We start from the raw sequence: 24955 nt of genomic DNA on the forward strand, positions 1-24955 counted from the left end.
GGGCGAACGTTTTAAGGAGTTTGTTAAAAAAAAGGATGAGCTCTCGGCTCAAGGGGGGTGCCTGTTATGGGGTGATCGGGTGGTAATCCCTGAGAAATTGAGGGGAAAGGTACTGGACCTCCTCCACGAGGGCCACCCAGGGATCGTCCGAATGAAGGGGCTAGCAAGAAGCTATGTGTGGTGGCCACTCATGGATTCAGAGATTGCTGAGAGGGTAGGGAAATGCCAGGCTTGCCAAGAGTCCAGACCCCTACCTCCAACGGCCCCAGTCAGGGAATGGGAAAAACCCCAAGGGCCCTGGTCAAGAATACACATTGATTTCGCTGGCCCTTTCCACGGCCAAACTTTTCTAGTGGTTGTCGACGCATTCTCCAAATGGATGGAGATCGTACTCATGAAATCCACTACGGCCGAGGCAGTAATAGCAGCCCTGCGCCACTTATTCGCAACCCACGGGTTGCCTGACACTCTGGTGTCCGACAACGGGCCGCAATTCACGGCGGCCCAATTCGAAGAATACTTGGCAGAGGAGGGCATCCGACATGCCCTCTCTGCGCCTTTCCACCCTGCGTCGAATGGCCTTGCAGAGCGTTCCGTCCGGAGCGCTAAGGAGGCACTGTCCAGGCTCAAGCCAGGTGACTGGCAAACAAAGATAGACTTTTTCCTAGCAGTTCAGCACAGAACCCCAAGCACGGCTACCGGGAAAAGCCCAGCCGAATTACTAATGGGACGCAAACTCCGGTGCCCACTTGACCGTTTGAATCCCCATTACACACCAGAGGGTTACAAGGGGGAACTAGAAAAAACAAGGGAACTGAGCATAGGTGACCAGGTGTGGGCCCGAAACTATGGGGACGGCCCTAGTTGGTTCGCAGGACAAATAATAAAGATAACCGGCCCAAAATCGTACGTGGTAGAGCTACCCGACAACCGAGTGTGGAGGCGCCACATAGATCAGATAAGGAAACGCATAACTGATCAAACCGAACCAAATGAAACAAATCATGACCAATGCCAATTTGAATTCACAGCTGACAATGACCCGGGGGAGGCGCAAGACTTAGCTGAGGTCCCAGAGTTCCAGCGACGCCATCAGGTTCCCGAGGGAAACAGCAGGGAAAATTTCAAAAGTAATCCAAGGCCGGATGGCCAAGAAAAAGAGTCTGCCAATAATCCGGGGCCCGTTGGCCCAGAGAAAGAGCTGGGAGGAGAAAACAGCCCCTCCGACCAGCTCAAAACACCACCCAGAACTGAACCGCGCAGGTCAGAAAGAACTAGGAGACGCCCAGGTTATTTGCGTGACTACGTCGAAAAATAACATGTAAATAAATATGTAAATAGAGACAAAGTGTTTTCTGGGAGGGGAGGAGTGTTATGTATTTATGTTTGTACCTTTAAATATTTGAGCGGGAAATCAGCACGTTGCTGATTGGACGAAGCCTCCAGTAGAACTGTATAAAAGGAGAGGTTTTTCTCCCAGCCTGTTGCTGGGTTCACCCTATATTAAAGAGCTGTTGTCACTACCCTGGTCTCCAACCTCGTTACTTCCCGAACTTAACAGAAACCGTCATAAATATGAGTCATTTGCCAACTGTCTGAATTTTGAGCATATGACCATGGGGAAGCTGCAATGGTCTTAAGCATGAAAAATGGTCATAGAAATCACTTCAGTGTCATTAAAACATTGATCGGTCACTAAACGAACTACTGTAGGTTGAGAACTACCTGTATTTCAACTTCTTTTCCTCTTACTACATCTCCTTGGTTTTTCGTTCATTTTGGGTGGTCCAAGGCAGCTGACTCGATAAAAATCTTGGAATCCGGGGCAGAAACTCTCAACCAAACGCAAAACAAAGCTTTCTCTCGCCTGAACGGCGTGGGCCGTAGTGAATCTGAAACCGGGAAGACCTTCTTCCTCACCAGCTATTAAAACTTTTATACTCATTTCTAATTTCCCATCCTTCCAAAAGTGGCGCTCTAAGCTCTTTTTTAAATAAAAGACGGAATGGGGGGGGGGGGGGTTGCGTAAAGCGTAAACTTTCCCCGCGTCCGATTTCGACTGAGGGTATGGCGGAGTAAGGTGAGAACTTCCCCTGAAAGTGGGAGTAGGAGGAGTTGCGTGGGGTGGGGGTAGAGGGCGGCGGGAGAGTTGTAAAATTTAGGAAAACCGCAGCAGTTTCCCCAGCAACGGCTGTAGAGGGATTCTGAATCCAGCCGTGAGGGAAGAAACGCTTAACAAAGTACAAGGGTGTTTTTCCCCCCCCCTCCTCTTTCTACAAGCGGCTCTTGAGATGCGCTAACGATCTTTATTACGGGGAAGGCTCTTAATTCCAAAAGAAAAGAAAAGAAAGAAGAGAAGAGAAGAGAAAAACAACGTGGAATGTGGAAAGAGCGATAGATTAGCGATATGTTTTGATTACGGCGGGGCGGAGTGGAGGCAGAGAGAGAAAGGAGACTTTTTCTTTCTTTCGGTCTCTGCGCCTTGTTTACGCTTTCTCGAGGCGCGAAACACGCGCTGGGTCCTCGGCCGCCTAGAGCAGCGAGGCGGCTCCCGGTGTGTGTGTGTGTGTTCTTTTTTTGCACACCGACCCCGAAGCCCGCCGTCTTCGGGGGTCTTTACAAAGGGAGAGGTACGCAGGAGCTGGCCTGGCTCTTCACGATCGGTGCGCGCAGGTTTGAGCTGCGGCCAGGACAGACCGGTGAGTGTCTGCTCGGGAAGTGATGCCTCCCTGCGGAGGAGGATTCTTACTTCCACGCTCTACGGTTTGCCCTCTACGGCACAACAGAAGACCAAACCTGCGGGACTTCTTTCCTTGCTGCTTCCTCCCAAGTATTCTTGGGAGCGATTCGCCGGACTTCCACGCTCCTTTTGGGTTATTTATTCCCTTTTTTATTCCGGGAGGTGCTACTGCTTGAGTTCCGAAACCCGAGTGGGCGGAGAGGGCCGGATAAACTCATTCCCTCCTTCTCCCTCCCACCCACCCCACTTTTTTTTTCATTCTCATTATTGCTACATGGCTTTAAATTAAGAGCATAGCCGGCTATAATGCAGAGAGACTGAAGACGTGCGGTTAGCGTGGAAAAAAAAAGAAAAAAAAAAAGAAGAGAAAGATCTGGCAGGCTCTTCCCACTTGTTTCAAATCCTCGTCTTGGGGACTGGGTGAGTTTGGCTTTGAGTCATCCAGGGAAGAAGGAAACGCTTTTTTTTTTTTTGGTTATATATGAATGAACGAGATATCTCCGGGCTGGGGAAAGCTTGGATAATTGAGCGCGTTTATTCCGTTAACAGAATGCTTACTTCTTCTTTTTTTTGGAACAATTATTTTGCATTCTGGATAATAGAAGGTCAGGTTTTGCCCTCCCTCCTCGGATTTCTTTCATTTCTGCCTTGTTTCGTGAAATTTCCCCTCCTGCCAAGCAACTCTCCCGGGGCTCGAAGGACTAAACTGACGCTTGAGCCGGTCGCTCGCATATTTTTGTTTGTTGGTCACAACTGTGGAGTGTATTTATAGGCAGCGCTGTAATTTTGTGGTGCAGAAAGTTTCAATTTAGTTCAGCCAGCCATTTACCGCAGACCCAGGCACCCAGTAATGTTCCGATGAGAATAGATACAGGTTACTGAGGGGGAGAGTCAAGTGCTGGGAGGCCCCTGCAGAGTTGGGTCCACAACATTTTGGCACCCAGGTGGTTTTTTAATATATATGTATATATATATGAACATATGAAGAAGGGTTGCAGGAACTCGGTATGCCTAGTTTAATGAAAAGAAGGACTAGGGGAGACATGATAGCAGTGTTCCAATATCTCAGGGGTTGCCACAAAGAAGAGGGAGTCAAATTATTCTCCAAAGCACCTGAGGGTAGAACAAGAAGCAATGGGTCTTGTAGTGGTAGTACAAGCTAGTAGTGGTTTGCACTCTCCAATAACTTCTGCAGTGGGAATGCCAAACTAATGAAGGAGAGAAGCAACTTAGAACTAAGGAGAAATTTCCTGACAGAACATTCGATAAGTGGAACAACTTGCCTGCAGAAATTGTGAATGCTCCAACACTGGAAATTTTTAAGAAAATGTTGGATAGCCATTTGTCTGAAATAGTGTAGGGTTTCCTGCCTGGGCAGGGGGTTAGAAGACTAGAAGACCTCCAAGGTGCCTTCCAACTCAGTTATTATGTTATGTTATATATATATGTGTGTGTGTGTGTGTGTGTATGTATGGTATTTTATGGTTGGATTGATGCTGTAGGGCCTCAGAGACAGTTGTACAACCAGCAAATGTGTGCTTTTTAATGTGTCACGGAACTGCATAGGGAAGTGGGACAAATTGGAGGGATGAATTCTGGCAAGTCGCAGCAAGTAGCATGTGAGTTGGCTGCTAGTAGTGATTTGCACTCTCCAATAACTTCTGCGGTGGGAATGCCAGCAGTTGACAGATATGCTGGCATGATCCTTCTGTAGTGCCCTGGATGGATTTGTAGGAACTGGCAGATAAAGCTTTTCCAGCATGTAGGCAAGCATTAGTGCACCCTGGAGTAAGTGCTCAGCTCTGCTGATCTCTCTTGGGGAGATCTAGAATCAAAGCACTCTTCGTCATGGAGCTTCTTAATAACTCTGGGCCAGTCCCTTTTCCTTTGATTTCTTTGAGGATAAAAATGATGAGCGTTCTCATGAAACTACTCATAGTAAAGGGGAACCATAAAGCTGAAATTTGTTGTTAAAAACTAACCAGTTGTCTGCGCAAAGATGAGCAAAGCTATTAGTTCATCTACTGCCTTCGTATTGGTTCTATGTTCTGGATAGTTACACAGTAATTACTAGGTGGAAGGCAGCTAGGTTTCCCCATTGCTATATGCAGGAGTAGATACCTATTTGCATAAATCTACCATGGAAGCTAAGTGTATTAGAAAACAACATCTGATCTCTTGTAACAGCCCTTTGATGACTATTCCCTTCTGTCATATGCTCCTAATTAACCAGTGTCGTAGATTAGGCAGGGCAAGCTTATCTTTATTAAATATGTTTCTTTAGCACATGGGGGTGTCACACTCACCATGTTACGTTGCCGTCATGTGATGTTTTGCAATGTTTTCCCCATTTGCGGAGCTGGTGGTGGGTGTGGCCTGTGCTTGACACATCTGGCAGTTTAACACCCCTGCTTTAGAAGTTGCACTAAACTCCAGCTATTCTCTTTTAGGAAAGGTGTCAGGACTGTCCTCTTTAACAAGACCTTTTTGGGTTGAAGGAGGGTTGATCTGCTTGACAAGCCTGCTCAAGTTGTGAATATGAGCTACTGCTGATTTTTATTTACTTGTTCTGTGCCACCAAATCAATAGATGCCAAATCATGGAAATTTACAAAACAGGCATAATAATTAAAATATCCACATTAAGTGCCAATAAATGAAACCACCAGTAGCTAGAGTTAAAATAATGCAAGTATAAAAGTTAATGGTGGTATTGATAAATCATGCAAAAGCTGATAAAATGCATATAGTTAAACTAATGCAAGTAATTAAAGTCTTGAGGGCAGGGATGTTTGATGGTTTTCTCTATGTACACCAAACTCATTGGAAAGGCAACTTTAGACCCTCTTGTTTTTGGAGGGAGGATGCATCAAAAGTAGTATTTTTTATTGTACCTGCTGTGCTTTATTTCATTATAGATAAATAGTGTGTTGTGGACAAAAAAAAAATCTTCAGCTAGATACTCTGCTCTATATCAGGAATACCCCTCTCCTTCATTCATTAGTTGCTGCCTTGCACATTTTTTGAATAAAAACCTTGATGAAACAGTGAAAAATTATAGAATTAACAATCTCAGCCACCTGTGTTGTAAGTTTTAGAATTTGATTTTATTCTCCATACTTTTGAATACCTAGAATCTGGCTGTTTAGTTCTGTAAGCTAAAATATCATGATTTTACCACTTTATGGGCAGCCAACAAATTTAATAAATTATTATATGGACCTCAACTCACTCCTTTTCTTTAAGTAAATCAAGGGAGCGTATAAATCAATTCTTGGTTAAGATTGGATGAAGGGCAATAAAATTAGATTTAATCAAAACAAAATAGTGATACTTATCAGAAGACTACCAGTAGTTAGGCAATGGTCAGCTATTCTGGAAGAGATTACAGTAATGCAAGAACATAAGATTGGTAATTTAAGGATCCATTGATAGTCTTTGGATCCATCATGCTTTGCCATACACAGGCAGAGGTAGTCTTATATCACAGGCAGAGTGTCTTATATCACATCAGATTGATACAGGAACTGCTTCTGTAGAAATAGCTTATGCCAGTTAACTTCCAGGATGAATTATTAGAATTTACTGCCCAGAACATACCTCTAAAATTGCATGAAACTATTATTAGTCAAATATTACTTTGGCAAATTATATCCAGGTCTAGTTCAAAGTTTTAATCTTTATTCTTTCAAGTATAAAGTGACTGGCACCCTGATCCCCATACCTAACAAATGCAAGGCATCCCTTTCCCATCCCTAGTAGTGGCTGGGAATGGGGAAACCTTTTTTTGTTAGAAAAAAAGAGTTAGGAAAGATCTATGCTTGGTTCACATGCTGTGGTCAAGTTCAGAGGCTGCTGATGTTGGGACTGGTAATGAAGGTAAGGAAAGAGGCAGCAAAGGAGCAAGGAAGGTAAAGAATTCATGGTTGGTTCTTTGGGGAGAGGCAGATGCAGAAAAGAAAAATAAACCCTTTTCCTCCTTGCTCCCTCAGCTGCAGCAACCTTGCTTGGATGGTTGGCATTAGGGGAACCTATCCCTACCCCCAATAGGAATAGTGATGTTATTTAAGTTGTTCCATAAGGTCAGTATTCTCCTAAGACAAGAAAAACAGGTTGCCTATTGGGGAGGTTCTGATCTCTTTGGCAAGCAAAGCAAAAATGATGACACAAATATAGGCTCCCTCTGTACAACATAAAGTGTTCCCATATAGAGAATGGCTTGTTCTGTTTTCTTAGCATTAACATTCATTTCCTGCTGGATCACCTTGACTTGCAATTGTCTTCAGCAGTAGGTTGGCCTTGAAATTATCCCTTGATGTGAGAAAATGTTTTTAACCAATAGTAAGCAACTGCCTCAAAGCTGCTGGGGCCGGACTTCCTCTGGCAACGCAGGCTTCGTGGACGTTCCTTTGGGATCGTCTGCCCTGGGTTTCGTCAAACCGTCCCTGACAGCGTAAATGGGCTGTCAAATGGTTTGGAATTCTCTCCCCCGGGAGAAGGGGGAGGGAAGAGTGATCAGGTTTGGGTAGAGCTCCCCGGGAGCCCCTGGAATTTAACCAGGGGATCGAAGGGTGAGAGCTCCCCTTTAGCCTGACGAAGCTCCGTGCCCAGGGTGCTTCTGTTTATACAGAATGAGAAGCCGCGACCATCTCTGTGCCAAGATTTATTTTTAAAGAGAACTCAACACAGACAGAACAAAGTAGGAGGACTAGCAAGAATTTGCAAGTAATAAATCTTAACTTCAGCTCTTAAATAGCTTTCCTTTGAACTAACTTTCAACTTGAGTGGATTTAAAATGGCGTTTGCAATATACAAAGGAAAGTGAAACTATAAAAGGACAAAGGAAGAGAAGAACATAACAAGCTACTTTTTAAATGGAATGAATAAGAACTGTTAATGATTTTTTCTTTTACCTTTTCTTTATCACAATGTTTAAGAAGAAAAGTTTATTGAATTTTTTTCTCTTTTGGTAGATTTTACAGTTTAAGAATGGCTCTTAAGCAAACAGAACTAACTACTAAAATCTTGGAAACTTCTTCACTTCAAATATGCATTTTTTTTTATAGGAACTTTTGGAGGCTTATCTTTTCTTAATAAGTTTTTAAACAAGAGATTTTACACCAATATATTAAAGATTGGAAATTCTTTATTGTTAGATGTTAAGCTGATTGGTGAGCAGATGGTGGAAAATGTGTAAGATAGAAGACAAGGGAAGGAGAATGCTTAAGATGTGATTTTGATGGTATTTTTTTAATATATATATATAGGGTTTAATTTTACAACTGACTTATTTTGGGTATAAGGTGTTACTATTTGATATATGTGAGGTATAAAGGAATGGGAAGATGGAATATTGTTTAACTTTTGGAGGACAGATAGAAAAATTTATGGATGTAATGTTGGTATTTGGTTAAATAGAATTTAATTGTTATAATTGATATATTTTGGATATAAGTTATAATTTTAATAATGTTATTTGACAGATGTAAGGTAAATTGAAGAAATATTAATATTAGCAATGTTATTTGATTTATGTAAGTGATATTAAAGATATGAGAAGATAGAATATTGTTTATTTTTGGAGATTGGATAAAAATTTAAGAATTTAAGCTGGAAATATGAATTATATTTGGGAGACTGTTTAAGGAAGAAAGGTATATTATAAAAGAATTTCTGATGAATACTGGAAGATGGAATATCGTCTTGGTCTTGATCGATGAAGATTGGATATTAAAAACTATAAGATTCTGAAGACTTCAGGAGTGGAATGGATTGATATATATTTGGTGTTAATTGATGAAGATTGGATATTAAAAACTATGTATTTTATTGATGAACTGGAAATACTAATTTAATTGGAAGATTCTGAAGATTTTAGGAGTGGAATGGACTGATATATAATGGACTGGAAGAAGAATGTACTTTTTTGTTTCTGGAAGGGGAGTTAAGGTCTTAGAGAGGAGTGACTATGGATTATGACTTATGTTGTATTTTAATTTATGATTGTTAATCTTATACCCTGTACTTTGTTCTGGGAAGTCTCGGGGGTGGGAGGGGAGGAGGAAAGGTTTGTTAAGGAAGGAAGTGGTAGCTGGGTAGGTCCGAATAAGTAACAAATGAAAGTTACTAATGTTGAATAAGAGACTGTATATTGAATAGGTTGTTGGAAAATGGAAATAAAACTTTTTTACTAAAAAAAAAAAAGCTGCTGGGGCCTAGGTGGATGAGCATCTTGTCTATGATCCGAAGCTAAGCAGGTTGAGACTAGGTTAATATTTGAATGGGAGTCCAGCAGGGGAATTGTAGGTTTAAAGTTTTAAGGCTTGGGTGAGAGAAATGGTATGAATTGCTGGAGAAAAGAGATAAAAGGCAAGGAAAGATCAGATAATAGTTGAAATAGGAGTAGAAATACAAGAACAAATATGAGAAAACAAAAATTGTAGAAATGAAATTGTGTACATGCTTTTTTATATGTATATATATATGAGAAGATAGAATATTGTTTATTTTTGGAGATTGGATAAAAATTTAAGAATTTAAGCTGGAAATATGAATTATATTTGGGAGACTGTTTAAGGAAGAAAGTAGAGAAGGGAGGAGGAAAGGTTTGTTAAGGAAGGAAGTGGTAGCTGGGTAGGTCCGAATAAGTAACAAATGAAAGTTACTAATGTTGAATAAGAGACTGTATATTGAATAGGTTGTTGGAAAATGGAAATAAAACTTTTTTACTAAAAAAAAAAAAAGCTGCTGGGGCCTAGGTGGATGAGCATCTTGTCTATGATCCGAAGCTAAGCAGGTTGAGACTAGGTTAATATTTGAATGGGAGTCCAGCAGGGGAATTGTAGGTTTAAAGTTTTAAGGCTTGGGTGAGAGAAATGGTATGAATTGCTGGAGAAAAGAGATAAAAGGCAAGGAAAGATCAGATAATAGTTGAAATAGGAGTAGAAATACAAGAACAAATATGAGGAAACAAAAATTGTAGAAATGAAATTGTGTACATGCTTTTTTATATGTATATATGTAAATAAATAAACTAATATTAGAAGTATATGTATAAAAGATACATTAGAATAAGGGAGAAAAAATGCATAAGTAAGAAATTTGTTACCGACGCGAACTTGTTGAAAAGAAAAAATTGTCAATTTTTTAAAAATGTTAATAAAAATTATTTTTTAAAAAATAAAGGCTAGACTAGGAAGTTGAAAAAACATCCCATGTGGATAAATCTGGATATATCTGAGCTAAAATTTCTGAAACACAAGCTAACACTCCCCCACCACCCATGTTGAAAGCCTTCATCAGGTGTATTCAAAGGTATTCAAAGATAAGACTTGGATCAAATTCTTTCAGTCTTTCAATATAATATGAATTCCAGTATCTTTCACAAGTTTTGACTACTTCATAAGAACTTGGAGAGAATTAGTTTTGCTTCTCGCGTGCATATGCAGGCATTTCTTCCTTTTTGGGGAGAGAATGTATCAACTACAGTACCTTCAATTAATAACTGCACTCCTAAATAGTGCATTTATCAAATTGTAGTTTGAATAGATAATGCTTCCAACAAATACAACTAAAATATAACAACTTACAAACAACAAATCAACAAACAGGATGCTAAGTTGAAACTCTCCAAACTCTACTTTATTGATTTTTTTGCCTACATAGAGAATATTACTCTCTCAAAAACATCCTCTTTAAGCCACTGTTACTTCTGAACATTCTACATGCTTGCTATGCGGAATGAAGTTTTTCACACTCAAAAACTCTACTTGCCCTAGAGCAGGTAGCCCTCATTTCATTGAGGACTGCATCAGGGTTGTGTTTGACCTTCGGGAGCTGTGGGGGCATGGCCAGCTTGACATCACTCCTGTTAGGGGCACCTGTGGTGGCCCGAGTGCTCTGCCAATGAAAACAGGCTCTAGAGCTCTGTTTTCTACTGCCATGGCCTCCTCCAACTCTCTGCCAGTGAAAATGGAGCTCGGTTTTCACTGGCAGAGGGTTGCAGGAGGCTGTGGTAGCCGAAAACATAGCTTGGGAGCCTGTTTTCATTGGCAGAAGCACTGCGAGCTTGTCCTTCGCTGTTTCCAGGGCAGCCCCGTGGGCCAGATCTAAAAACCCCGCGGACTGGATCTGGTCCCCGGGCCCTGAGTTTGACACCCCTGCCTTAGAGCCCCAGAAGGTTTGAGCTAGAGTTTGAATGTCAACAAAACTCTTTAATGCAACAGGTGTACTAAATGTTTCCCATGATAAGAAGCCTGGCTTTTTTTTCTTTTGAAACAAACTAATCTAGAAATATTAACCTTTACATCTTACTAATTTTAGGTTACTTGTTGAAGGCAGGATGAGTTAAAAATACATTGAGAGTACTGATAAAAGCATGATCTGTTCCTGGTTTTTCTAAGTCTGATTTGCGGAAGCTATTGAAAATGTTTCACTATGACTGCAATGCCTAACATTGAAATTAATCAAGAGACATATGGCAAGTTAATCAATTATACCAAAGTTCTACAGTATTTGTTTTTATCTTAATAACATCCAGGGATTTGATATAACCCTTCTTCTAATCTATCAATCCTGAAATAATTTTATGAACTCCTTTGCATCAGTTAATATTATTTTGAAATCTAGCTTACTAATTAAACAATATTAGAAAGATGCCATAATAGTAGGAAAATATTAATAACTTAGGAACAGGACTATTAGTAAACTACAGTCATCCCCCTGTATGCTACTGGATGTTTTTTCCCCTTAGCTTTTTTTTCACATGAAATGATGTGATGAAAATGGAGCTGTACTGCGCAACTTCTATTTTCTGGACTTTTGAACAATGGATTTTACATGCAACTGATAATATTTTTGCAGTATCATTTGCATAATGTCACATGCAAAATTATGTTTTTTGTGTGATGCCATAATTATGCAAAAGTAAAATTAATACAAATAACGGCACCATTTGCATTACTTTCATGCTTTTTCCCTGCAACTACTTTTAAAAAAAAATAGGGTTTGTTGTACTTACCCACTTTTTCTGTTAACTAAATCCTGTTAAACAAATAGGAATAGTAAGAGTAAGAGATCTCAGTGTCCATTGTGTCAGCTTCATAACTTATTCATGTTCTATACCTCTAACAGAGGTTTTATTTAGAGAAGTAAACTATAGTGATATCTTTTCTTGTATATGTATATTTGATTTATATTTGGTCCACCAAATGGTTCTTGGAAGGCTTACAAAAAAATAATGGTTAGTTTTGCAGTACACTGATTTTTTTTCTTTTAGTGAAAATGCTGTTAATGGCAAAAGGGCAAGTTAGATTGTGCCCCTTTCCCTTCCCCCCCTCCCCTTAATATCTGGCAGAGCAGATATTAATCTTGAAATACCATGTTTTTTTAAAAAATAAGGACTGATTCCTTATGTGCAAATTTTACTTGACTTTAAACTTAATTCTACAATACCACAAAACCCAGTGATTGCCTATTGTGATTAGAAATTTTGGAAATTGTAGCCGCTGAAAAAGACCGAGTGAGCAAAGGATAGCTCTAATTCTGTCCAGTCTGAAAGTTAGGGTTTACAACTTCAAAAGAAGTGAAGATACTAAAGTAACTTCCAACTGTATTAAAATAGCCTTTCTTGATTAAATTAGAAACTTCAGTTAATAGAAGATCTCCTGGTCTGTTGTACCAGATGCAAAAGGATAATGTTTATGGGACTTGTAATCATCCAAATGAAGTCTTATGGAATCAAAATAATACAGCTATAATTCATATTACATTTTGTACATATAGTATATTTTATATCTGTGTGCTAAAGACAGTTTCTTATATTTCACACAGAATAAGAGAAGGCAGAGGTGAGTTTGAGTTAGTGGATTTTCATTTAAATAAAAAATGTAATTTTAAATCATAAGTTACCACTGGATATATATTTCACATGTATATTGGTGAAATATGAGCAGTCAGGAAAATGACTTTGGGATTGTAATGAAAACATCAATCTGGAATCTGATCTGTGAAAAAAAGCAAAATTAGTTCTGGAGGTTTTGTTTTTTTAAATAAACCACTTTATTTTATAATAACTATAAAAAGCTGTGCGGTAACCATGCCTGGAATACCATGCTGCTGCCTGCACTTCAAAAAGACACTTAAAAACTGCAAATGACCAGAATAATGAATGCAATTAAACCATGGATATGGTGGTGTTGGTATTGGCACTAAAAGTTATTTTTCTTGCCCTTTTCATGGGGTGGATGGTAGAATGAGAGACTTTGCTTGGAGTGGAACACTCAGAAAATAACTTTATCTGTCGGTTTGCTGACTATTAATTGATGTAAATTTTTTCCTACATGTTTTCTCTTATTCACAAGTCAGCTTCAAACTGTTTTTTAAGGGACGGATGGATAGAAAAATGGCAAAATAGAAGGCTACTCTCTGTCTACCTCCCCTCCATATTTCTGAACAGTAGCATCTTTTCAAGGACCATAGCAAAACAAATCTGGACAGTTATAACACATTAATTTACAAATAGGAATTGGACTTTCATGATGGTTTAATTCATTCATTTGTTATCCCTCACAAACTTTTATCTTAAGAATCTGACTGGAAAGGTGCAGATTTCCAGTCATAAAACAGATCCCACCTCCAGCTTTTTGATAAAAGGTTACTTTTTGCTCCTTTAGTAAATATTTGTCATTACTTCGATGAATAATTCTGGAATCATTATCATGTATTCTATTATCGTGTTTCCCTAAAAATAAGACCCTGTCTTATATTTTTTTGAACCCTGAAATAAGCGATTGGCCTTATTGGCATGTGCTCAAAAGCCCGATTGGGCTTATTATCAGGGGATGTCTTATTTTGGGAAAACAGAGTATCATTATGAATGTGATTTGTAATAAAGATATTTTTCCCAATAGGACAATACTGGGTAAGCAGAAAAGAGGGTCAGGTCAGTTGGGCTGCTGAGGAAATTTTATATGTCACTCTAAAACAATATAAAGTTTTATCTCATATTTATTTAGGTACAAAGAGTTATTGCAAACAGAGCAGTTAGGTATTAACTTCATCAGTGGAAGAAATTGAATTTCTAGCGTTTTACATTTCATGTGGGAATTGACAGTGTGAAAATTAAATATACACAGAAGTATATGAACCTCAAAATGGGTTGTGTGGTAAGCAGTTAAGTGAATATAGATGGTATAAGTGCATGATTTAAATAGATTCAGGATTAAGGCCAAATTACTTTAGAAAGGCTGAAAAGCTGCTTGGAAAACAAACCTGTTGAGATAAACAGATACATACCTCTAGATTCATTTTGTATATACCTTTTTTCTTTCTTTCTTTGACTCCTTCTAAACAACTGAAAGTAAACCTTTAATACCAATGAAAATAGGGTGGAAATTTTGTCCCTCTGTCATATTTATGGGTACTTCTGAGCAAAAGAGGGTTTACTTGTGGGTTTCAGTCTTGCTTGTGGAGAAAATTGAACTTCCCATTATCTTTTACCACTGTTCCAACTCATCATTGTACTCGGTCTTGGTTTCCTCTGGAGGAAGAAACTTTTGTTTATTAGCAACAAGTGCCTTTACAGAAGTGAATCCCAACACTGTCTTTCATGGCAGGGGTCTCCAACCTTGGCAACTTTAAGCCTGGAGGACTTCAACTCCCAGAATTCCCCAGGCAGCTTTGCTAAGCTGGGCTGGGCTGGCTGGGGAATTCTGGAAGTTGAAGTCCTCCAGGTTTAAAGTTGCCAAGGTTGGAGACCTCTGTTTCATGGGATAGTTTGCAGAACCATTTTTTTTTTAATTTTATTTTTTGCATTTATATCCCGCCCTTCTCCGAAGACTCAGGGCGGCTTATACTATGTTAGCTATAGTCTTCATTCTATTTGTATATTTATATACAAAGTCAACTTATTGCCCCCAACAATCTGGGTCCTCATTTTACCTACCTTATAAAGGATGGAAGGCTGAGTCAACACTCGTCTCATCTTTTCCCACAATTCCAGTTATCTTCTTGTAACAAGAAAGTGATATTGCTTCAAAAAAAGAACCCAACAGACAGCTGGAATCTTCAAATATTAAAAATGTGAAAGTGGAGAGTGGGGGAGAGGTTGTCCTATGAGCAGTAGGATAAAGCTGTCCATAGTTGCTGAAAGATGAGCTCTGATTGGCTAATAGCTGTGTTCTTTTATTATATAGGAAGGAGAGTCAATTGGTTCTCTGTCACTCCAAATGTCTTTTACAGTATATTAAATCAAGCAGGGCTTGGTCCATTTATCTGTCTAACTTATGTGGGTAACATAATTTTAGACATGATTAATATTGTCATTTAAAAATATGTAGTATTCCTGATTTTTAAAGTAAAAAATTATAAGAATGTGCTAATTGGAACAAAATAAAATCTATAAATCACTAGGAAAACAAATTATGGTTCTAGCTACGTAAGCAGAGCTAAACTGGGAACTGAGCTTTATCTTAACGTTTTGTTTTTACAGGGGTGTCAAACTGGCGGCCCGTGGGCCAGATGTGTCATGTGTAGGCCACGCCCACGCTCATCTGGGAAAGAGAAAAAGTCACAATACATCACATGATGGCAAGGTGAGTTTGACACCTGTGTTTTAGAATAATGATTTGAATGATAGCAACTTGATCCCTGCCTAAAAAAATATGATGAAAGCCAGCCAAAATACTGGAGATGATACTTACAAGGATTTTACCTGCCAGCATCCCATAAGTCTTCCACAAACTTTCAGAAAGTTTTAGACTAAATTTCCATAATTCTGGATATAAATATCAGACCATATTTCCTGTTGCTGATAGGATCTTCATAAATGATTTAGATGAGGGAATAGAAGGAGAACTCATTAAATTTGAGGGCACCAAGGGGGCAGGAATAGCCAAGACCCCAGAGGGATCTCAACAAACTTAATATTGGGCCCTATCTAACAAAATGAAATTCAGTGGAGAGAAAAGTAAGGTTTTACACTTAGGCAATAAAAACCAAATGTAAAGGTAGAGAATAATTAAAATTTAGCTGAGGTGAAACCTATTAGAGCACAGGTGTCAAACTTGCGGTGTCAAGTTGCCGACATGTGACTTATCGCAACATTTTCCCCCTTTGCGCAGCTGGGGTGGGCGTGGCCTGCACATAACGCATCCGTCCCGCAGGCTTCCAGTTTGACATCCTTGCATAGAGGAATCTTGGAATCCTAGTGGACAATCACTTAAATATTCTGCAAAGAATGCAGAGAAGACAAAGATAATTAGGGGGCTAGAAGCTAAACCATGAAGAATGATTGCAGGAATTGGGTATGCCTAAGTTTAATGAAAAGAAGGACTAGGGGTGACATGATACCAATATTTCAATATCTGAGGGCCTGCCACAAAGAAGAGAGGGTCAACCACTTTTCCAAAGCAAAAAAGGCAAGACAAGAAGCAATTGGTGGAAACTAATCAAGAAGAGAAGCAACCCAGTTCTAAGGAGAAATTTCCTGACAGAACAATTAACCAGTGGAACAGCTTGCCTTCAGAAGTTGTGAATGGTTCATCACTGGATATTTTTAAGACCAGATTGGACCACCATTTGTTTGAAATGGTATAGGGTCTCCTGCTTGAGCAGGGGGTTGGATTAGATGACCTATAAACACACTCTCAGAACTTCCATGCTATGAACTTGCTAATAAAATGCCCTGATTAACAGCAGTAGAGACCAGATTTCCTCACTTGAATAGGTGACACTCCTTGCTGTACAAAGATGTGATGGAAAAACTTTACCTGTTGCCTGGTTGCCTTACCTGTGGGAAGAAAGAAACCCATTTGCCTTCAAACAATGATTGTTCAGTTTGGCTTTTTCCCTTTCCAATGCAACTTCCTTTTCTGTTGCTATAATTTATTCCTTGAATATCATAAACCTATCCAGGGTTACAGAATGCTGAGTTTATGGGTGCCTCTTGTAGCATTCTCCTTGTTTGGAAGTTCAGCCAATTGAAATGTTCTCCTTGTGGCTGCTAGCAGGCATCCTGCTTCTGATGGGTTACTGAAATGGGAGGAACTTCCTCCTGCCTCTTCTTTCTTGCAGCTGAGTGTCTTGCAACAATTGGCTCAGATTCCTTAAAGGGCAGAGCTTGGTTTCTCAGTAGACCACGAAAGAAGGGAGCAGCATTCCCATTACTTTACAGGTTAGTGTTGAGAATATCTTGATTTGGGGCATTTTGTGGGACTGACTTTTTAAAAAAGTTAATCTTTTTAAAAAAAAAAAGTTTCTAGCTTAATATGAAAGATGAAAAAACACTTTTACATTCAACTTGCCTTTAAAAAATTAGGTTATTTTAGCAGCAGTAAATGTTTTCAAAATAAAGTTAGAGGTTTGAATTTTCCCTTTGAAATAAAGTAGATACAATCTTGTATCTACTTATTCAGAATGAGACACATTGAACTCAGTGGGATGTCTACATGAAGAAGTTCATTGAATATATGTTTTGTAGGATAGGAGATACCATAAATACAATGTGGATTAATAACTAAGAGCTACTAAGAGGTAATATATCTCATTTTGAAAATAATAATTATTTAGGCAATTCCTGTAAGTATAGGCTCCAGGGCAGCCTTTCCCACATGGTTGCCTTCTAAATGCATTGAAATTACTGAAGTTAATTAATCAATAATCATATTTAGGTTATTATTATTATTATTATTATTATTATTTATTGAATTTTTATACCGCCCTTCTCCCGAAGGACTCAGGGTGGTGTACAGCCGGAGATAAAATACAAAATATGTACAATTAAAACAAATTAAAACATATCAAAATTACAAAAACGGCTAATAATTAAAATTAAATTTAAAATATTTAAGAATATTAATAAAACCCCAATTTAAAATCAAACTATTATGCCAGTCCCGCTTGAATAAATAAATATGTTTATTTTGGACTTCCCAAATAATATATTTGAAAGAGTAGACATCAGATTTTTTTAATGCTGGGAGTGTAAAAGAATTGAAGGCTGGTTGATCACATTATATGGTCATGTGATCATTTAATGATTTTTTTGGGTTGTGTATTAATGTATATTTGTAGATATATGGCAAAATCTTTAAAATGTTAAAAATGTGAATGTAATGTTGAATTTTATACCAAAGTTTTGGAATTTAACTTTTTATAAGGAATTGTAATTGTATCAATTATTGTATTAAATTTGAAAAGTGATATTATTCCATATGTCAAAGAATGTTTGCTGGAAATGTGTGATTGGAAAAAGCAATATTTTCTAATCAAAGAATGCAGCAATATGTGTCATTGTGGTGGAGATTTTGTGGTATCTCACAATCTTATTTTGCTTACAGTGTTCAATTCATTGGTAAACCAGGGACTTTTATACTGATAAGTATAAAATATAAAAAAATTTTGTATCTTCAGTTTGTATTTTTAATTTTATTTTCTTGTAAAATTAAAGATCGTTGGTTAAGAAAAGTAAAGATACTAAACATTAAAAAAAATTATGTAGCTTTCGGCTACTCCAGGTAAAGTAATTGATGTAGGAATACTTAATGACTACTATAGCAGCTGCTTTTTAAAAAAATTAGTTGCAGTTATCCAAGTTAAGTTTAAAGGAATGAGCAATGAGGGATGATGGTAGCTCAGCACACATAGAAAACAGCAAATTGGAGGCAACAATTTTGGGAAGCATTTTTTTGTTGGGTATACTGTAACAATACTTACTGTTGTGTTTTAAGAGTTTGGATTAGAACCCTATAATTTACCAGTGCACCCTATTTAGTTAAAATAACATTTAAAATGTTAAAGATTTTAAGAAAATGTTAAAAAAAGAAACATGCTAAAAAGGAAGACAATTTAAGACATGTTTTGAAGAAAAGTTTGCTGGAAAATTAGAAAAAAAAAGATAGTGATAGAACTGTATTAGTGATTGTTCCTCTAAAGAGGGGGTATCAAATTGTGTCATCATGGAGGCATCATGTGACATAGCAGGACTTTTTTCCCCTTTACTAAACTGGGCATGGGCATGGCCAGGGCGTGACGCATCCAGCCTGTGGGCCGCGAGTTTGACAGCCTTGCTCTAAAGCATGTCATATTACAAATTGTTATTTAGCAAGGTTCATTTGTACTATGCAGTAAGACAAGATTTAGCTGTGGTTATCTAAATCTAAAACTGCATGGGTTCTCTCAGTGCTAAATAGTGAGTGGACCCTGATGTATAAGCAGTGGCTAAGCCAAATCAAAATTAATTTTGTGTGCTCTGTAAACCTCACCCTGTATATAAATCTTGGAGTAAAGTAGTAAAACTGGTAGAAATTATACTTAAATTGGATAGCTGGCTAGAGAAATATCGTCACTAATCAAATGGACTGTTGTTTAAAGAACGCAATTGTGGATTTCAGCGGATTTCAGCGCACTTGAAAATAACATGGGATAGATTATAACAAACATCCATGTTTCTGCACTTCCGAAATCAGCCTGTACTTAAAAAGCTTAATCATTCTTTATAAATAGAGAATGTATAAATCAACTGAAAATTAAATTAATCTTTATTTTTTAATATCCTTACTATAGCTGAAGACTATGACTAAATATATCTTTACATGGCCTATTAAAAACTGTACTTTTGCTGCACAGGACAACTTTGGCTATTATTATTTAGACATTAAGGCTCCTTGTAAAATGTTACAGTGGGTTATGAAGACATTCCAGAACATCTTGTGAGACAGACTGGTAGTGAAATCAACAACAAAAAACATTATTTGATGACTTTTGGTACTATAAATGGTAATAGTGATTAAGGATTAAAATATTACTCCAGAATAGATGCTCATCAGATCATTAATAATTTGTCTAGGAGATATGTGGTTTTTTTCTAGTCCAAAGAGGCAGATAATGGTGGCCTGGCTGAGTGCAAACAAACTTTATGTAGGTATGATGGAGATGGTGTTGGGACTTTAAAGGTCTGTGCAGCTCCCAGCCTTATAAAATTTGAATATTGCTAAAAACCTAGTGGTTGGATGGTTGTTGATCCTGGTTTGGTTTAATGCAGTTTAATCTGATTTAACATTCTGGTTGGTTGCTTTCTCTAACTTATTTTTGGCGTGGTCCAGAAGAAGAGCCTTTTGCTTTGGCTCCTGTGCTGTAGAATATCTTGCTCTCGAGGTCAGATCTACATCCGCTCTTTTGGCCTTTCAAAATGCCTTGAAGTCATGGCTGTTCCAATTAGCTTATGGTCCCTCAAAACGACGCTATAGAGCACTGCACACCAGAAAAACTAGACACAAGAACAGTTTTTTCTCGAAGGCCATCATACTGCTAAACAAATAATTCCCTCAACGCTGTCAAACTATTACTAAATCTGCACTACTATTAATCTTCTCATTGTTCCTATCACCTATCTCTTTCCACTTATGACTGTGACTGTAACTTTGTTGCTGGTAATCCTTATGATTTATATTGATATTGATTGTTCCTGATTGATTATTTGTGCCCTATGATTATCATTAAGTGTTGTATCATTAAGTGTTAAATTTGTACCCTATGTCTATCATTTGTGTTATAAATGTTGTACCTTGATGAAGGTATCTCTTCTTTTATGTACACTGAGAGCATATGCACCAAGACAACTTCCTTGTGTGTCCAATCACACTTGGCCAATAAAAATTCTATTCTATTCTATTCAATGGGACTGTGACACTTCGAAGGTGGTTAATGGAGTACATAGTACTCCACCTCCTTCCTGTGCATATTTTGTTCCCTCCACTCTCTATCCTGTTTAGTTTTATTTTAATTCATTTTTAAATTTAAGATTCTTACTTATTGTTTTAATGTTTTATAGTGCATTTTATTCAATGTCTGTAAGCTGCCTGGATGGAGTTGCCTTTTGTGAGATGGCATATAAGATAGATGAATGAATGAATGAATGAATGAATGATTGAATGAATGAATTTGTAAGCTACTCTTGGTTATCCTATATAGGTATAAAAATCAGGTTGTTGTTGTGGTCTGCCAGCAGCCTGCAGAGCTGGCAGCAGAGTTGGACAGTGAGGAGACTGGAACATGGGCAAGACCTAGAGTCTGGGCTAGACTCAGACGAGGGCTCTGCGTCAGAGGCAGAGAAAGGGCCATCTGGGGGAGCCTATTCCCAGTGCGCGCTTGCGCAGAGCTGCCAGAAAGCAAGAACAGTTAAAACAAAATGGACAACTCGGGAGTAGGGCTTGGAGATGATTGGCCCCTCCCATAAGACTTAAAAGAGGAGTAAAGGCACATGGACCTTTGCAGGAAGCAACATTGTTAATTCTGTGCAGTTTAAAGTCTGAAGCTCTGTTTGATTCTGGACTCCGTGTGGTTTTGTAAATTAGGCCTTTGGCAGCATGTCAAGGGAGATAAAAGTGGGTGATTATCAGCCTTATCCCGAAGGACTCTTTACAACTATTTGGGACTCATCTGTGAATAAATAATTAAAATAAAACAGGTTTTTGGGACTACTCATGTGTTTTACTGACTCAGGAAGTCTAGGACAGTTGTGCCTTTATAAAAAAATATATAGAGAAGATGAAACTCATTCCAAAAACACACCATTCTATTTCTCAAGTAGCTGTCATCTACAAAGTAAGCCAGTTCAATTCTATGTAAACTATAGTACAGTCATTTTGAGTCTTTTCCAGAATTCAGTGGGTGAATGTAATGCTCAATACAGATCTCTGTGCTCTTTTGCTTCCCTTTTTTGTAACTAGAGAATTTGACCAGAAATATTCTTGCGCAAGAGGAGAAAATAATAACAAAGCTTGGCAACATGTACATTATTCTTGGAACAGATGGAAATGACTTCATGTACATAGTGATGTATAGAAGTATAATGGTATGTGGGAATAACCTTGAGGGACAAGGAGAGAATATGCTGCCTGGGAAACAATTAGACCAGAGGGAAGAGCCTCCTGTTCTTAATGGAGAAAGAAATTTAGCAAAGACTTGCATTAATTGACCAGTCTGTTAAAAGTGGTGGCACGATTCTTTCAGATTTGCAACATTCTGTTAAATAGCCTTATAATAAAGCACAGTAGACTTAGCTCACTTGGTCATGTTTCTTGTCAGGCTTACCTGGGAGGGTTGATAAGCAATGACTGACAATAAATATTTAAATCTTTTCAATTTGCTCCATGAACTCACATGAAAAAGTACATATTTTTAAAAAACGTACATGTTTATCAACATGTAACTGGAGACTAGAAATTATCATCCGTACCTATAAACAAGATTTTTTGTAATCATATAAGCAGTAAAAGATGGACTAGATTTGAAAAGGAAGCAAGCAGCAGATTGGAGCTTCTTAACTGCTAAATGGATAGAAAGAATCTATCTTTAATTTTACAACTTACAGTGTTGACTAATTTTTTTTAGTATTTTTTTAAAAAATGACTTCTAATACCTTTCAAACCTTTTTGAACATTATTTGGCAGAAGGACAATCCACAGGCATAAGAAAAGTGAAATAATCACCTAGCCGGTTAAAAATCAAGAGCAGGTGGCCAGAAGATTAAAAGAAAAGTGCTAAAAATGAGAAGAGGATTAACAATATATACTCAGCCTCTCATAAGTTACATCGACATAATAGGGATTAATTCCTTAGCATTTGAAGTCTGAATTAATGAAATCTTGATAAAAATAATAAGGTTCAGGTGTATGATTAAAATATTGAGGACCCTATTTTTCTAGAACTATTTTTAGGCCAATATTTCTCAAGCCTTTATTTGCAAAGTTGTTCTAGCATTTTTAGTCGGTAGCAGAGGAATCCCCAGGTGTACTGAAAAAAGCAATGTTGCAAAGTATGCCCACCACTTTCCTAAATGTGTTGTAACTTGCATGCATGTATGAAAGAGGCAGAGCTTGCAGTGTGTGATGTTGCAACCCTTCTACTTTTCTGAGGAAAGCTTGAGGTCCTATGGACACCGCTGGTCAACCATATTACAAAGCCGTCCTACTAAAGGATTTCATCGATGGTATTTTTAAATGTTAAAAACACTTCATGGTTGGAAGTGCTTCATTGCCTTTTTCAGGATTTTTTTTTTGAACTTCCCAGTCTTATTTATGGGCCCTGAGTTTTCCTGGATGCGATCATCAGAGGTTTTTTTTTTCACTTTTAAAAGCATTTTTTCTTCAGCCGAAAAAATGCTTTTAAAAGTAAAAAAAAAAAGCTTCTGAAGCACCTCAGCTGGGATCGTCAGAACCTTTAAAAGCATTTTTTCTACAACCTCTTCAGCCCCCACTCTCCACCAAGCCATGCCCACAGAACCGGTAGTAACAAATTTTACATTTCACCCCTGTTCAAAGTTTATATATTTGAGCAACATTTGAAACATGACTCTGCTTTCCACTAAGAATGGCCAAGAACCTTTAAATTGATAGTGAGACATATGACTTCCCTCCCCCTCTTCATCATACCAAATTATATTGCAATATTGCAAGGATGTTTCATTGGTATATTTTGGGATGATAAAGGTAAAGGTAAAGGTTCCCCTCGCACATATGTGTTAGTCATTCCCGACTCTAGGGGGTGGGATTCATCTCCATTTCAAAGCTGAAGAGCCAGGGCTGTCCAAAGATATGGTCATGTGCCCAGCATGACTCAACAGCAAAGGTGCACGGAACGCTGTTACCTTCCCACCAAAGGTGGTCCCTATTTTTCTACTTGCATTTTTTACATGCTTTTGAACTGCTAGATTGGCAGAAGCTGGGACAAGGAACGGAACTCACCCTGTTACACGGCACTAGGGATTCGAACCGCTGAACTGCTGACCTTTCAATCGACAAGCTCAGCGTCTCTTACCCACTAAGACACTGCATCCTGTTTTGGGATGATACTGGAAAACAAATTTGTTGTGCGAGGGAAACTAATATTTCATTGGTTGCTATGACCCCATTATCTCTATATTTCTGTTGATAATATAGGTTGTAACAATCCTTATGATTTATATTGATATATTGATCATCAATTGTGTTGTAAATGTTGTACCTTGATGAACGTATCTTTTCTTTTATGTACACTGAGAGCATATGCACCAAGACAAATTCCTTGTGTGTCCAATCACACTTGGCCAATAAAATTCTATTCTATTCTATTCTATTCTAACTGCTGACTCTCAGCTGGGATTCCAGCTAGTGATCAGATCTAACAGGGGCAGTTTCTTTGTGTCTTAATCCAGATTACAACTGAGATTAACTAGCACAGTGACACTGTTCTAAATTTGAAATGTAGGTAATAAAGTCTTGGTGATTTGTTAAGAGAAGGAGAATTTCTTATCAGGATTAGATAGGAAATGATGTGTCAGAAAAAAAAAGATTGCTTTCCTTTCTCAGCATCTGGTCTAGCCTTGGGAAATTCCTTGTCTCTGCAGCAAATGTTGTAAAGCTCTGTGAAATTTGATTTTGTTCTGCCTCTAATCTTCAATTTAGTTTTCATTTTATAATTCTACCCCTTGGGTTTCTTACCTTGGAGATAACTGCACTGTTAGGCAGCATGCTCTACATACATATGGTTAGCTGTAATGAAATATATGTTTATTTTATCTTTGTAAATTGGCCAGTCTGATTTAACATTGTTTACTGAATAAACTAGTTGTTGTTTTATTGTTGTAATGACAGTGTAAAAAAGACATTTTTTAAGAAGAAAGTGTAATTTCTAGATTTGGATAAATTATTCAAAAGCTTGCAATAAAACCAGCTGTTTGGTTTAAGTAAAAATGTACATTTTCAGTGACTGGTTTATACCTGTTCCAAATGTAAGGAGATGAGCTATCTGAAAAATAGCAGTGAAAAGTATGTTATTTGACAGTTTGTTATCTGATTTAATGATGATCAGATGTAAATTATATGTTTTGCTTCTGAAGTTTTCTTATATAATATAGCGCCATGACTGACTTAATTTGTTAGGCACAATATGCCTAAGGCTCATGAAAATGTTTACTCACTTTTTAAATCGGAAAGAAAGAAATGAAATAGAAGTTATTCCCATGCCTTTTAATTAAAAAAACCGCTAATGAAACATAAACACTTAGAACATCAAACCTATTACCTTCTTTGTAACCTATAGGCACAATGTGAATACTAAAATTTAGTAACTTTGATGATTTGGGACAAAAATAATCACTTGATGTGAGTTAATTATTATTACAAAAATGCATATATTATTTACTGTTCCCTATTTCTCTGTAAAAAATAAAAGTATT

The 24955-nt window shown here is 37.8% G+C and overlaps 1 protein-coding gene across 10 annotated transcripts in view; it reads left to right on the plus strand.

Annotated features, from left to right (window-relative positions):
• The first annotated feature begins 2043 nt into the window (after positions 1 to 2043).
• PRR5L (proline rich 5 like) overlaps positions 2044 to 24955 on the plus strand; it is a 79356-nt gene continuing 56444 nt past the window's right edge. The window contains exons 1-3 of one of the 10 annotated variants that reach the window (XM_058161687.1): positions 2286 to 3160; positions 15230 to 15332; positions 16813 to 16912. The gene's annotated coding sequence lies outside the window, so the exon portion shown is untranslated. Of the gene's footprint in view, positions 2081 to 2285; positions 3161 to 15229; positions 15333 to 16812; positions 16913 to 24955 lie in introns of those variants that run through there. The other 9 variants (XM_058161680.1, XM_058161681.1, XM_058161688.1 and 6 more) reach the window with 9 other exon arrangements.

Source organism: Ahaetulla prasina, chromosome 1 (genome assembly GCF_028640845.1).
Source record: "Ahaetulla prasina isolate Xishuangbanna chromosome 1, ASM2864084v1, whole genome shotgun sequence".
NCBI classification, from domain to species: Eukaryota; Metazoa; Chordata; class Lepidosauria; order Squamata; family Colubridae; genus Ahaetulla; species Ahaetulla prasina.